The sequence below is a fragment of the Crinia signifera genome, chromosome 3 (genome assembly GCF_055691185.1).
Source record: "Crinia signifera chromosome 3, ASM5569118v1, whole genome shotgun sequence".
In the NCBI taxonomy this organism is placed as follows: Eukaryota; Metazoa; Chordata; class Amphibia; order Anura; family Myobatrachidae; genus Crinia; species Crinia signifera.
In genome coordinates this window covers 303,102,610-303,119,221 of record NC_139219.1, presented here as the reverse complement: position 1 = coordinate 303,119,221, position 16,612 = coordinate 303,102,610, and positions in this window count along the sequence as shown.

Sequence of the window (16,612 nt, the reverse complement as noted above, 5' to 3'; positions counted from 1 at the left end):
CGGCTCAGGAGGACTTGGGCGACTGAACTCTCCCGAGTCCCCCTGAGCCACGCTGACAATTGCCCGATCTCTGGCCTACGATCACTGGAGAAGAGGGGGTGGGTGAGACAGGAGGGGGGGGGGGCATGACCCCTAAAGGTAGTGCGCAAGTGGTGCCCCGCTGGAGGCACCACTGGCGCGCACCTAATGCAAAAGTGGTATGCATGGAAATGTTCCGTGACAGCCCGCTGCGGCAGCGCAGCTGAGTCCGGAAAATTTCCGGGCATACCGCCCAAGGGGTTAAGGGTGGCTATCAATGGTTCCATTGAGGGTTAGCATTGATGATATAAAACCATCTGCACAGGAACCATTTATGGTTTCACCCACTGATTTTCATCTCTTCTTTACTATTCAATGTGCTCAATCAGAGCAAGGGGGAGAGGCTTCATGGGTGTTTGGGGCAGGGCTATGCTCAAGTGTCCCAGCACCTTGTAAAAAAAAAACCTGCAACATGTTCCGGGACATGTGAACCATCATGCGCACCATGGACACTTGTACTGTCATATGGCAGTTGCAGCTTCTCTGTTTAAAGATGGCCTCTGTGTGCAGCTGGGTATCCGGGAACACAATTACTATTACTGACACCCGTGTCCTCCATATTAAAATGTTCCTCATAATTGTTCTGATCGTTAGATCTTAGTGTTTTCACCTGCAATTTCTCTGGGCTCTGCCGTGGCTGTCCTAAACAGCAGTCCCGGCTGGGGGTTGACGCCCGAAAACCATAACACAATTAACAATAAAATAAGAGAATTTAGTGGGTAAATTATTTCAGAGATTTTTAAGGGATGGTATCCAAAAATATTTAGAGTTTCACAGGCTAATCAGTAATAACCAACATGGGTTTGTGAAGAATCGTTTATTCCAAGCAAATTTACTAGGTTTTTATGAGAATGTTAGTAACAACCTTGAAAATGGAAATGCAGTAGACGTGGTCTTCCTAAATTTTGCTAAGGCTTTTGACACGGTTCCCCATAAGAGGTTGATAAATAAAATGGAAAATCTGGGACTAGGGGAAAGTATTTGTGGATAGCTAAGGAACTGGCTTTGTAATAGAGAACAGAGAGTGATAGTAAATGGTGCCGTATCAAATATGATACCAGTATTAAGTGGAGTGCCACAGGGGTCGGTGCTTAAGCCCCTTTTTCTTTAACATATTTATTAATGACATTGGGGTGGATCTACTCAGCAATGTTTCCATCTTTGCTGATGACACAAAACTGAGCAGAGTAATTAGTTCAACCGAGAAAGTCTCCACGCTCTAGAGCGATCTTATTAAATTAGACGAGTGGGCTAAAAAGTGAAAAATGAGGTTCGATGTGGATAAATGCAAGGTTATGCATCTTGGGTAACATAAAGAAGGTGCTAGCTATTACCTAAGCGGGGAGGCACTGGGTATTTCAGAACTTGAAAAGGACCTAGGTGTCCAAATAGACAACAAGCTGGGGTGTAGTGTCCAATGTCATATAGCAACAAAAAAGTGAACAGGATAATAACATGAATAAAACAGGGAGACTAGGAACTCAAATGTAATTATACCTCTGTACAAAGAATTGGTTAGACCATATCTAGAATGTGGAGTACAATTCTGGGCCCTGCACTATAAAGAGGACATCATAGAATTGGAAAAAGTCCAAAGAAGAGCAACAAAGCTAATAAAGGGAATGGAGAATTTAAGCTATGAAGATAGATTGAACCATTTAGGATTGTTTTCCAAGCTAGAAAAGAGACGTTTAAGGGGACATGCTAAACATGTACAAATATATAAGGGGACAATATAAGGAACTGTCAGTTGCCCTTTTTACTGTAAGGAAGGACTCAAGGACACGGGGTCATGATTTTAGATTAGAGGAAAGAAGATTCTGTTCCATTAGACGAAAATATTTTTTTACAGTCAGGGCAGCCAAACTATGGAACTCTCTTCCTGGGGATGTGGTGTCAGCTGACACAATCAATACATTTAAAATACGGTTGGACAAACATCTATTGGTTAAAAACATACAAGGGTACAAACAATAATCATAATCTGTCCTTAAACATATCATTATAAACTACGTATAACAAAGGAGGAAGCTATACACCAAGGTTGAAATGGATGGACGTGAGTCTTTATTCAGCCTTAACTACTATGTAACTATTGGGCCAGATGATTCAAGCTTCAAAAAGTGATAACGTGGAGAGTGATAAACAACCAGCCAATCAGCTCCTACCTGACATTTTTCGGGTTGGGATCATTTGGTCTATTGCATTATGGTAGAAAGTCATTAGGTCGAATCCATTAGGTCGACATGCTAAAAGGTCGACATGATTCTAGGTCGACATGGGAAAAGGTCGACATGATTCTAGGTCGAAAGGTCATTAGTTCGACAGGTCATTAGTTCGACAAGGTCATTAGTTCGACATTGTCTATGTCGACATTCACAAGGTCGACATGGGGTTTTTCACTGTTTTTTTACCTGAATGTCAACACAGTCGACATGGACACAGTTTAAAGTGCACTGCATCCCCTCGCATCGCTCGCTGCGCTCGCAATGCGTCGGGCACGGTGCCTCGCTACGCTCGGCACACTATTTTATTCTCCCACCACGCCCTAGTGGATGGTAGGGCATGAAATACCGCCTGTCGGCACATGTTGGCTCAAAAAACAGTGAAAAACTCCATGTCGACCTTGTGAATGTCGACATAGACAATGTCGAACTAATGACCTTGTCGAACTAATGACCTGTCGAACTAATGACCTTTCGAACTAGAATCATGTCGACCTTTTCCCATGTCGACCTAGAGTCATGTCGACCTTTTAGCATGTCGACCTAATGGATTCGACCTAATGACTTTCTACCATAAAGCAGTAGACCAAATGACCGCATCCCCATTTTTCAAACCCAGCCTGTAACATGGCAGTTAGGAGCTGATTGGCTGGTTGTTTATCACTCTCCATTTGATCACTTTTTGAAGCTTGACACATCCGGCCCATTATGTTTAGAAGTAGGGTGTGCAGACCAGCTCATAGACTCTGGGTAACACATGGCTGCCGGTGTTATCTTTGCATTTCACACATGAACAGCAGCAAATATTTGCAAATTCATGCAAATTAACTTTTACTGCTCCATATTGGCCGAACATACTATACACCTATTGGCTTGGAGGGTGTTTACCCAGCTATCAATGCAATGCCGTAATTCCAGGCAGCCAGCGCCAAGGCCGTTGGATGTCATCAGTGCGAGATTTGGATCAGTGACTTTATTGAGGCTTAGCTACTTTTGTCTTTCACAAATTATCTATCGTAGAGAAGAAAGAATACAGTCATTTCCTGAATCAAATGTATCCCTTTTACACTGGGAGCTGAGCCATTCTGTCTTTGTGCTGAAATCAATACAACACAGCAGAGGTCGTCATGGCAGTGTCTTCAGCAGCACAAAATAGAATCCCAAATTCTAAACCCAAAAATACCTTGGAATTCAAAAGCACCATCACTGTCAGTATTGGATTGAGGTCAGGGGACTATTTCTGTACTTACATTATAGAGAACCTGCTATTTCTGCAATTAAGTATCACTAAAATGTATCAGAGATATCTTCTGCATTCCACCCGCCAGCCCACAAACCCAGTGGCATAACTATAAATTTTGCTCCCCCCCCGGTTCCTCTCCAGCGTGTTTCCCCACTTTGATGACGTCACATGCATAACGGAGTAGCTGAAGCAGGAGATAGGAAAAGAGACCAGCAGACACTGCTGCTTCCCTTGGCTCTGACGCATCCCAGGCCACCCTAGCACGCCCATCCGCCTGCCCATCCTGTACACAGTAGCCAATTGCCGGCTCTGTGTACAGTCAAGTGAATCAGGTGGGGGGAAATTTGTTGTCTCTGCCATGGCCGCACCCGTGCTGCTGCTGACTTGCCTCCGGTGCTCAGTCAGTGGGCAGCGGCAGGCAGCAGCATGTCAGTGCGTCGAGCGGGTGCCGGCGCCCACACAGACCTTGCTGCCGCTTGCTCCCCCAAGCGGAAGCTGGGGCTGCCTTACAGTAGTTATGCCACTGCACAAACCAGCCATCCCTCATAGTTTTCTATGGTCCGGTATTCAATATCTCCAGATGGCTTTAGCTTGTTATTACCTACAATGTGGCAGTCTGACCAAAGAGAGGGATCTCGCAAGGCGAGGATGGGTCTATAACCATATACGCAATAATAGTGCGTATATGGTTATATATGTTGGGATGGGTCCTTGTCTTAGCCCATGTCTTAACAATTTAGAATAATATATTTCTTCAAATATGAAATCCTTACTGCCATAGTATTATACTTTTCACTTTAAAGCTTTTCTCTATGGGAGATGCCCGGAGAGGAGAAGCTAGTGGGAGGCGACAGTGACGGGGTTGGGTTTATTGTGTAATTAGGCCCCACCCTCACTTTTGGAATTTTATGTAGTTGGTCGAAATGAACATAGGGGCGGAGCTTAAATGACACCATTTGCATATAATCGCGACACTAGGTCATGCACCCTCCACCGGAATGCAGGTTGGCTCCTCTGCCTGCCCTTCTGGGGGTACATGGACTCCCCAAAATTGTGATGGCTACATTAAGCATGGCCCTCATTCTGAGATAGTAGAAATACACTGTACAGTATTTTTCTGCATTTGATTCCAATCCCATGGGGCTGCATATTGGCATCAAATCAGGATTGGGTGCTGCATAGTCAAAAATACAAGTCACCGTTCATCCACAGCAAACTGTCGTTTTACGTTTGGAAGGTTATTTCATCATTTGAGTAAAGGAAAGTCATTGTAAGCAGGAAGGAATTGAACATGTAGCCCTCTGCTGGAATGCCTGGCCAGATATTGGTATATGTCATTAATATTGCCTGCAGCTTGGAGTGGAGCTAACTTATTAGGTGAATGGTCCAAAGGATTCATTGGGGGGGGAGGGGGGGTCAGTGGTTGGCAGTGAAATGAAACTCCATGAAATCAATCATCATAATGTATTATTAATAGGGCAGAACATTATAAGAGGGGATCTAAAATATGGATTTTTAAAAGCAGCAATAAAAATATGTTTAATGTATATATGCAAATGTGTATAGCACATGATACACATACAGTACTGTATGTGCCAAGAGTGTCACTTTTCCCAGAAGTCGGCCAATGTAATCGGTGTGCATCTTTTCAAATGCAAATCTGCACCAACCAGGAAGCATCCAAATTATTTGGACCAACTTGAATGTGTTTTTTGTGTGTAAGAGAAAGTCACCCGTTGGCACCCAAAAAAACACGATTGAAGCATCGTTCACCCTATATAAACCCTACGAGTCAGAGGAAGCCATGTCTCAGCAGCAGCCTGTATCTGACACAGAGGAAGAGGAGGCTGAGGAGGTGCTGGAGAGTGGTGTGATGGATACTGATGAGAAGGCTGCTGAATCTCCAGCTGGCAAGAACAGGTCAGGTGTTTTTTATATCAAGAAAACTGCATGGCGCAGGTTTACCCTGACTACCTGAGTGCCCAGGAGTACAGGACTCATGCTTCATAGAAGCAGGCAATGTGCAGGATGGTCCTGGATTCAGGAAGCATGGTCAGTTCCTGCCTTTGGGACCTCCGAGGAGGTACAGCAACATCAAACATGTCCTAAAGGCCAAAGTGGCTTGAAGGTCACTGGTCTGCACCGGTCCACTACAAGGACTTCTAGGAGAAGTTGAAGCACTCTGGAGGTGCTCTCAGGAATGCATGCGATGAATACAGACCATCCAGCGCCTCCACTTCATCCTGGTGAGTTATTGTAAAAATGTTCCATTTTAACTGTAACATTCTACGATGTGTATATACTGTAGTTGCAAATTAGTTAGTCATACAGGTGCATAGAAGGGCAGGGTAATACTGAGTTATACCCCTTTCACACCAGAAGGAAATTACCGGGTAAAATCTTTTATACCTGGGAATTTGCTGAATAACCCGGGTTTTTCTTTGGTGTGAAAGGGTCAACACGGGTCTTTAATCCAAAATTACCCGGAATTCAAAAATGTTGGGTAATTGCCGGGTGGCCGGTGTAAAAGGGGTATAAGAGAAAAATACATTGCCGCCCCCACCACACTGAATGATATCAGTAACCAGATTTAAACGTAGTGGGCGAGATGTAGTAGGATGCAACTTTTTGCAATGTTTTAAAATCGCACTAAATCGCATGAGAAAAATCCCACATTCTGAGAAAAAATCGCAAATAAAATAGTGTGCGAATTCGGAATTCTATGAAAAAGAGAAAAAAAACATGGGGGGTGGCTATGCGCTGTTGGACCACAATGCAACACAGTAAGAATTTCAAATAAAAGAGTCCTCTATTCAAGCAGCAGTTAGATGTGGTACTTGAACCACATAAGAAGCAGCAAAAGAAAAAGAGACAAACTGCGCTAGAATAGGGGTTCCTCAATCTGAGCTTTAAATGATGAGTAATTAAATATGCAATATAAAAGCAACAAAGATTTTGGAGTGCCTATTCACTTGAAATCACTAGAGGCAATAGTAACTCTGTGCCTTTCGGCAGAATACATAAGAATACACCGTGTTATAAACAATAATTTTAAATTCTAACAAAAATAACTGTATACATTTGGAAGTCACATGCGATTAAGTGCAATTTTTAGTAAGAAAATGTGCAATTTTTAGACATGTGCGATTTTTAGTACTGATAATGTGCGATTATTTAGACATGAAAGTGTGCGGTATTTAGTAAAAAAAAAACGGCGTGGGATCCCCCCTCCTGAGCATAACCAGCCCAGGGCTCATTGAACCGGTCCTGGACAAAAAAACTTGGGGCCTCCAACAGCCCACGGTGCAACAGCCGGGGGACACTTTTTATGTAAAATCCCCTGGCCGTACCATGCGCATCGTGGCTGGACAGCCCTGAATCCCAGGGCTGTCTACTGCGGATCAAGACCAGAGCTTCCATGGAGGACCTGGGTGAGTTGGATTTCCTTCCACAGGTCCCCCATGGATTTCTTCGGACCCAGACCGGACGCCAAAACCGACATGAAGATCGACATGCTGAAGAATGACGACATGGATCCAGAACCAGGACAAGGCACCGGATCAAGACCCTGGGACCTACCTACGGGATCAAGATAGGTAAGTATCAGTATGTGTGTAATGTATGTATTAAACTTTTATTTTTCATGTGTCAGTGTGTATTTATTGAACTATTTTTGTTACTGTGGAACTACAAGACCCAGCGGGCCCTTTAATGCCCCGCAGGCTGGGACTTGTGGTTCTCCAAGTCCCAGCTTGCGGGGGAGGCTTGCTGGGACTCATAGTTCCACAGTTTAAAACAATAGTTTATTTATCTATTTTTTTACACCACTATCAGCCCGGTGGCCACCGCACAGGGCCACCGGGGACAGCCCCAGGCTTCAGCCTGGTCAGGTAAGTCCTGGAGGGGGGGGGGGCTTTATTGGGGGGGTCCCCACTCCCCCAGGGCCCCTGGCCAGGCTGACTGGTCGGTAGGGATGAATGCTTTGGCCGGGGGGACTTGTATAAAAAGTCTCCCCCCGGCTGTGGCATTACCCTGCTGGCTGGTTTGGCCTGGGGCTGGTTCTTAAAATACGGGGGACCCCTAGTCATTTTGTCCCCCGTATTTTGGAAACCAGCCTCGGACCTGGAGCCTGGGGCTGGTTGTTAAAAATCGGGGAACCCCTATTTGTCGGGTTCCCTGATTTTTAATTACCGGCCCCGGCTCTGTCAGCCTGGTGCTGGTTACAGCTGTTGGGGGGACCCCACGCCGTTTTTTATTTATTTATTTATTTTTCCATTTTTTTTACACCTTGCAGCCTGCACGGATCTGACGGATCCATGCAGACTGCCTCTACTAATTCGTATTAGCGGACGTATATATGGCCAGCTAATACGAATTACTACGACATTACTACGACGGAGGGTCGTATATGACTGCTTTGTAAATCCCCCTCCGGAACACGACTTTGCATACGACTGAAACAGTCGTATGCAGTCGTAGGGAAAATACTAATACGAAAAACTAGGTTTTTCATATTAGTAAATTTCCCCCTACATCTCTGGTACAATGGTAGTACAACCTGCAGTCACAAAAAAGTGTGAGGAAAAGAGTTGGATGTGCTCAATAAGCATCTATCTTGCCTGACGCCCTGCAAGAAAAATTAAAATGGAAAAAATAAAAAAGTTAAATAAAAAAACTAATCTGTGGCATTTAGTAACAAAAACATCTGTGCACCTTAGTAACTAATAATACATACTGTAAACATACCGAGGGCTTTGGTGTGAACTTTAACTGTGAGGTTTCTCATATCATCAGTGCCTCCACCCAAATCTTGAGATGTGGCTTGTTCCTCCACGGAACCATGAATAAACAATTTGGGGAAACCCCTGACCACAGTGTTACTTTAACACTTGTGCCACAAATTTGATGCAGAAACCACCCTTGTTCATTTATTTATAATGAAAGATGCAACTAAATCTGATATTCTAGCTTTTATTAAAAAATATATATTCACAGTTATGGGGGAAATTTACTAAGCTCTAATAGTAAAAAATAGGTGTATTCGTATACAGAAATACACCTATTTTTTAGAAATTCGTGTTTTCAGGATATACTATCCCAAAAATACGTCAATTCCTATTCGGATTCATAGCACATTCGTATTTGTATTTACAAATACGAATGTATACTCCATCAAAAGAATATGACTAGTAATCACCATTCAAAAGAATGGTGATTCCTAATTTACTAAGCGGCCATTACTAGGGAACCCTAGTCAATTTTTCCACTGATTTTTTTAAAACCAGGACCAGCTCTTTGAGCCTGGGGCTGGTTACGGCCATGGAGGGGACCCCATGCCATTTTTAAATTTTTTAATTTTTTTTACACTGCAGCCGATACAAATTTGTATTTTAAAATAAGGGATATGTATTTAAAATACAAATTTGTATTCAAAATACAAATTCATATCGGCAAAAAATACGAATCCATACACCTCTGGAAAATACGACTCGGGCAAATACGACTGAATATGAATTTGTATACGGCTATAACAGCTGTATGCATTCGTATTCCGGTGTACTAAGAATACGAATAAGAATTTTTGTATTCTTATTCTTAGTAAAATCCCCCCTATGTCTCACAGTGATTAACATCAATTATTTTTTTCAATAGGGGAACAATGCTACTTTGTTTTAATGAAATGAATTTAAAGGGCCATATGTATGTATCCATGGTGTTTAATGTTGGAGGATATGATCAAGATTTCACTTCCAAAGCTCCCAATTTAATTATTTCCCTCGAGTGTCAAACCCATGGGTAACATGCGATAACCCATAGACTCAGACCACCTTAGATGCAGTGGGTGGCCCTCCCTCTGGGGATTAGTGCAAGCGGTTCACACACATAATTGAATTGGACAGTGTATACCATAAAAGTTTGCTTAGACTAAAACTTTTTGGAGCAGCGTATTGTCATCTGATCCCCTTTGAACCGCCCCAGGACCTTTGGATCTCATAGTGCTGCTGCTGCACAAGATTGGGGGGCTAGGGTTATCAGTGTGCTCCAGGGACAGATTGGGGCCTGGGGGTACAGTATCTCCTGCCTGACTCCCCTTCTCTGGTTATGAGTACAGGTCTGTAATGGAGGACGTCGACTGTATGTAACTGACAGTCTGATACCGTTTGGGGGCAGGTAAAGCATGTGACTGCCACCACTTAAAAAAATGTGGGGTAGGAACAAGGCCAGGACCTATGCCCAGGGATGGAAATTTCCAGTTGGTCACACAGCTGGCCGATGTCATTGCAGATGATCCAAAGCTGTATTCTAGGACACAGCTGGCACCACGGACCTTATATCATAGACATTATTTTGGTTGACACGCAAAGCTACAAATTTTGCATTTTTTTGTGACATATATGCACCGCCCGCACAAAGCCCACCCCAGCTTGCATGCCAAAAATTCCTGCACGCATGCAAATTTAGTGCGGGGACAAAAGCATTCGATGGTCGCCAACCATTAATTGATTTTGCAAGCGCTCTCACAGATCTAAAGGGGGCCATACACGGTGCGATATGGGGTGCGATGCGATGCGCGCTCCCACGCACACCCCATCGCACAAAATGCATATACTGTTCTTTTTAAACTAGGTCCTAATCGCATCGCACGCAAATTGCATGCAAATCGCATATTACTCCACTATCTACAGCACACTGTTACTCCTTTCTCTACAGCACACTGTTACGCCTCTCCCTACAGCACACTGTTACTCCTCTCTCTACAGCACACTGTTACTCCTCTCTCTACAGCACACTGTTACTCCTCTCCCTACAGCACACTGTTACTCCTCTCCCTACAGCACACGGTTACTCCTCTCTCTACAGCACACTGTTACTCCTCTCTCTACAGTACAGTTACTCCTCTCCCTACAACACACTGTTACTCCTTTCTCTACAGCTCACTGTTACTCCCTTACTCCTTTCCCTAAAGCACACTGATACTCCTCAATCTATAGCACACTGTTACTCCTCTATCTACAGCACACTGTTACACCTCTCCCTACAGCACACTGTTACTCCTCTCTCTACAGCACACTGTTACTCCTCTCCCTACAGCACACTGTTACTCCTCTCTCTACAGTACAGTTACTCCTCTCCCTACAGCACACTGATACTCCTCTATCTACAGCACACTGTTACTCCTCTCCCTACAGCACACTGTTACTCCTCTCTCTACAGCACACCGTTCCTCCTCTCCCTATAGCACACTGTTACTCCTCTCTCTACAGTACAGTTACTCCTCTCCCTACAGCACACTGTTACTCCTCTCTCTACAGCACACTGTTACTCCTCTCCCTACAGCACACTGTTACTCCTCTCCCTACAGCACACGGTTACTCCTCTCTCTACAGCACACTGTTACTCCTCTCTCTACAGTACAGTTACTCCTCTCCCTACAGCACACTGTTACTCCTCTCTCTACAGCACACTGTTACTCCCTTACTCCTCTCCCTACAGCACACTGATACTCCTCAATCTATAGCACACTGTTAGTCCTCTATCTACACCACACTGTTACTCCTCTCCCTACAGCATACTGTTACTCCTCTCTGTACAGCACACTGTTACTCCTCTCCCTACAGCACACTGTTACTTCTCGCTCTGTAGCACACTGTTTTCTGCGCACTGTTGCTCTTCATTTTGATGCACACTGTTGTGCTTAGGGTTACAACTTACTTATGCACAGTCCTATAATTAAGACCGGCGTCCTGAGGGATGGCGTTCCCGGACTATGCAATGTCCAGACATAGGCAGCTACTAGCTGTCTAATTCCAAACATTGTATAGTCCAGGGGTTCCCAAACTGTGCGCCTAGGCTCCCTGGTGTGCCTTGGAGCACTTGCAGAGGTGCATCAGGTTGGTGGTCCAGAACCAATTCAAATTATTTAAGGTCAATGAAATAGGCAAAATCAGTGCTTGTGGCTTGCAATTATAAAATATGTGGACAAGAAGGGAATCATGTTCCTCACCATATAACTGGACCTAAGGATACAATTTAATCACAACTAATTTAATTTAATATATATTTTTAAAATTCTCAGTAACAAACTTTTGGCCTAGGGGTGCTGTGAAAAATATTCTGATACTGTAGGGTGCTGTGATTCAAAAAGTTTGGGAAACACTGGTATAGTCCATGAATGCCACCCTAGGCACAACACTCTTAATTACCGGACTGTCCGGAGTAATGCCGGATGGGTGGTGGTACTCCTTGTTAGGCCTTAAGGGCCTAATTCAGACCTGATCCCCTGTTTCTCAAAATGGGCAAAACCATGCATTCACTGGGGCTAATGTAACATGTGCAGACAGAGTTAGTTTTGGGTGAGTTATTTTGTTTCTGTGCAGGGTTAATACTGGCTCCTTTATTTTTACACTGCAACTTAGATTTCAGTTTCAACCCCCCCCCCCCCACCCAACCCCCACCCAAATCTAATTCTCTCTGCAGATGTTACATCTGCCCCACCTGCAGTGCAGAGTGGTTTTGCCCATTTTTTGGAACATATTTGCCCTGCGATCAGGTGCGAACTAAGCCCTAAATCTGCATACAGCATAGATTTCATACTCCATATCTTAGAAGCAAGCTGTAAAATGATTTGATAAAATCCCAGTGGAAATACAAACAGAGCAATGTTTACAATACACGCGTACACAATGCTGCAAGCAGTCATAACATTTCACATGGACGCATAACACCGCACATTAAACCTTGAAACATTTCCCAACACATGCTAAGTTTTCTTTTTTTTTTTTTTTAGTTTTACCTCTTGACAGTATTTTGTAATACTGTGCAAGGGCAAATTCCTCCGGTCAAATGAGACCTGCAAGGTTACTAAGAATTAATAGAAGATAAAAATGTTATCCTTGCATAATAGATGTTTTGCAAACCACATGCAGTTACATCATGTAACCTTGTGCAATATAAGGTGAATTATACAATAACCATAAGGGCAAGTAGCTGTGTGTCAGTATCAGCCTGATAGTAGATACAATTCATACCTTCCAACTGCGGGGGGGTGGGGGCAGTTAGGAGCCCCCCCCCCCCGATCTGACAGTATAGATGCAGCGTCTATTCAGTGGCGCAGTGGCCAAAAATGGGGGCAAGACATAATTTGCATAAGCCGCACCCCCAATTGCATGCGCCAAGCCCCATTTCTGGGCACTCCGGCTTCGCTGTGCGAGTGTCCCTATTCTTAAATTTAAAAGGTTGGGAGGTATGACAATTTGAACCAATCACTTCCTCCACTGATCGCTTGGAGGGGTGAGAGCAGAGGCGGATTTAGGACTTTATTCAGGTCTGTTCGTGCGGACCCCTTTGTTAGCAAGGGGTCCGATGTTTTGCGTCCGCACATGCGCAGGGTCATGCACCCACGGTGAAGAAACTGTTCACTAGTTGCGGGCACACATCCTTGCGAGCGGGGGGGGGGGGGGGGGTTGCCTTGTGCAAAATCCGATGGTGAGAGATACCCTCAGGCAAGGGAGTAACTACTGGGTTAGTAGCTGCTAGGGGAATTGCAGCTGAGGAGATATCTTTAGAGTTCTCTTCAACCGTAAAGGGCAAAGCACATATACTGTAGGTGCTAAGTTCTGAGAGGCCAATAATTGCTCTGCTGGTGTGCTCCATCAACATACAGGTACTGTATACTGTGATAGGGCCTTACCAAAAACGAGTTTCTGAATTGTCCCAGTGCGCTTAGTCTCAGATGAATTTCTCTCAGTTTATGTTTGAGATGTGAGTGGACCCCAAAACAGAAAACAAGAAACAAAAAATAGTGTAATACTATTAAACATAAAACGATGCTCCAAGTTAATAATACTATCTTTGCAGAATCCAACCCGTACCAGAATGATATGTCTACTGGTATTGTAGACTCAAGCATATTGGTAATATGGGGGCTGTATCCCAAAGCAGATCACCTCTTCTTCCCTCTTTCTCTGAATGTGGTGGTAGGCACTCGGAGGGGCACAAAGAGAGAAGAGAAAAACTTGGTGCAATAACGTTTTATTCGAACACAAAGGTGCAGTAAAACAAATACCAAAGGTAGGATCTCAGGCCTCTCACCCTATATTAATGTCCACAATGGAGTGTTGCAGACAAAACAAGCATGATGTTATACTCAACAGGCGTCCCTGGATGCTGAATATTGGGATTCGATTGTCCTGGTATCCTCCTCTGTCTCCACAAGCCGCCGACCGGTTTCGATACCAAAGTATCTTCCTCAGGGCATGTGGGAATAGTGAGACATGTTCGGTATTTATCCCCCTTCCGGGGTTTCTAAAAGACAGGAATAATTCCAGACATAGATTTCTCTATCATCTAAAATCCTATTGAATCCTATATACATTGGTAGAGTGCCGTTATCCTGGATTCCCATTCCAGGACATTTTTTTGTATTGCGCAGACAGAGGGACAGCTGTGGCTCGTTTGTTGCTTGAATACGCTGTGCACTTCCTGGTTAGCGTCCTCCGGAAGTGACGTTTGCGTGCCACATGCGTTGCAATATTTAAATCTGAAATAGGTCTTTTGGAAGTGGGGTTAATACCTGTGTCGTTTAAAGTAAACTGACTGCCCACATGCCGTGGATGGGATCACTTTGTGTCCAAATATATTTGATCCCATCAAAGAACATCAAAGGGTCCATGTGATATTATGACATCACTCAGTAACCACACAATGCCCCTCGGAGAACGTTTTGGATGACCAGGATATCTTTATGGGGCCCCTTGGGACCTGCTGAGCCCTAGGAGAGTGCCTAGGTTGCCTTGTGCAAAATCCGATGGTGAGAGATACCCTCAGGCAAGGGAGTAACTACTGGGTTAGTAGCTGCTAGGGGAATTGCAGCTGAGGAGATATCTTTAGAGTTCTCTTCAACCGTAAAGGGCAAAGCACATATACTGTAGGTGCTAAGTTCTGAGAGGCCATAATTGCTCTGCTGGTGTGCTCCATCAACATACAGGTACTGTATACTGTGATAGGGCCTTATACACTAGTACATCCCAGTAAGCTACTGTACAGGAATATGAACAGGAATTACAGAGGTACAATAAAATGAAATATCATGCAATTAAAATTCCAATTCCAATTAATTACTATAAAAAGTGGTTGCAAAAACGTATATTCCAGTCAGATGAGGACCAGTGCACTTGTCACAAAAACAGACTGGGGCGGCCATGTTGTAGGTGCAGTGGCGTAATTATGATTTGGGCACCCCCCCATCAACTAAAATTTGTGTGCCCCCCCCCCCCCTTCTCACCTCCTCCTCCCCTTCTCATCTCCACCTCCTGTTTTATTGCTGCCCGCTGGGACCAGTAGATCCTCCTGTATGCGGTCCTGGTGCTTCTTCTGTTACAATGTCACTTGAAATATGGCCGCCACCTGTGTTAGTGAACTAACACAGTTCATAAAATAGTTTAGGGTCCTACTATGGTGCATAATACTAACTAAGGCACCACTATGGTTTAGTTTTGCCATCAGTGAGGGAGAACCAGATAGTTTCCCTCCTTCAATGTCAAGCAAAAATGTATATATTTTTTCTTTTTTTCCCCAAGAGTCCCGGTACACAGAGCATAGCTCGTCCCCCCCGATACTCATGAAGCCTCCCCCCCGATACTCATGAAGACTCCCACCATGTTTTGATTGGCCCAAGGCCAATCAGTCAAAAGAAATGGATGACCATTGATCAGTAAAAACATTGCTGGTCATCCATTGTATAGTATGCCACTATCGATGGCTAGTTGCACTATTGCCATTGATGGCAACCATTGATGGCAATGGCAACAATGGCCATCCCTACTATGGTTTATAAAATGACCTAGGGCACTATAATGGGGCATTAATTAATAACTGTTGCAGGGAGTTGTCTCTCAAAAAACATTGGGATAGAGGCCCTTCAAAATATTGCTATAGGGCCTCAGGTTATGCCCAGGAAAGCTAGTAATGGATAACTTGAACATGCTTAGTACACTTCAAGTTTAATTAAACGTGGTCAAAGCAAACTCAATACATTCTGCTGAGATACCAAATGTTTACAATAGAATTCTGGGCAATACAATAGAGTTTCCATTTGCTGAAGATAAGAACATTTATTTTGGAAAGCTTGCAGCATACATTAGATATATTAAAAATGATGCACTGTGGGTATTATGCAGATAGGTAGACCGTGCCGCTTCTATTTTCAGTTGCCACAGTATATAAACTCAGTGCCTTAGCTACACTTTCACACACAGGATTGGTTTAATCTCTGGATGCTGACGTGCGAGTATTGAAGGAACGTATTCTAGTTAATGTAAAAGAGTGGACTTTGGCCATACGCACACGTTGCTGCATAGCGGGCAAGACTTGTTTTCCAAACATTACCAACAAGGACATTATGTTGCAATGTAAAAGATATCAGCGTACGTAGAGGTCTTTTAAAGAAGCCCTAAGCCTAAAATCCATTAACAACTAATCACATTACCAACATTTTTTTTTTTTGTTAAGTTACAAGTGCTCATCAGTGGGGAGATGTATCAAACCCTTGGAATTGATTATGCGCAGAGAGATACCAACCAATCATCTTTTGTCATTTTCTCAAACACAGCTCGGGGGCGAGTGCAGGATTTTTATGCAGGGATTTAAAAAAGAAAAAATTATGACATTACTAAACCCCGCCCCCTCACGGTGCAATGCTACAATTCGCTGGTCTATTAGAAGGGGGCAGCGCTAAAATGCAACGGTGCTAATCTCATCATATTGCCTCAGCCTTCTCCCCAGTGACCCCATGAATTGCAGCAAATTGCTGTGAGGGAGCGGGGCTTTGTGATAGCATGCTTCCTTTCTATCTTCTGTTAGGGGGCATTACAGGGTACATCTCCCTCTTGAGATTATGCACTAGATTTACTAAAACTTCAAAAAAGAGAAAGTAAAGGAGTTGGCCATTTTAACCAATCAGAATCTAGGCATCATTTTTAAGAAGTGCTAGGTATATAATAGTTGAAATCTGATTCATAACTATGGGCAACAGCTCTTCTTTTATTTTAAGTTTTATTAAATCCTC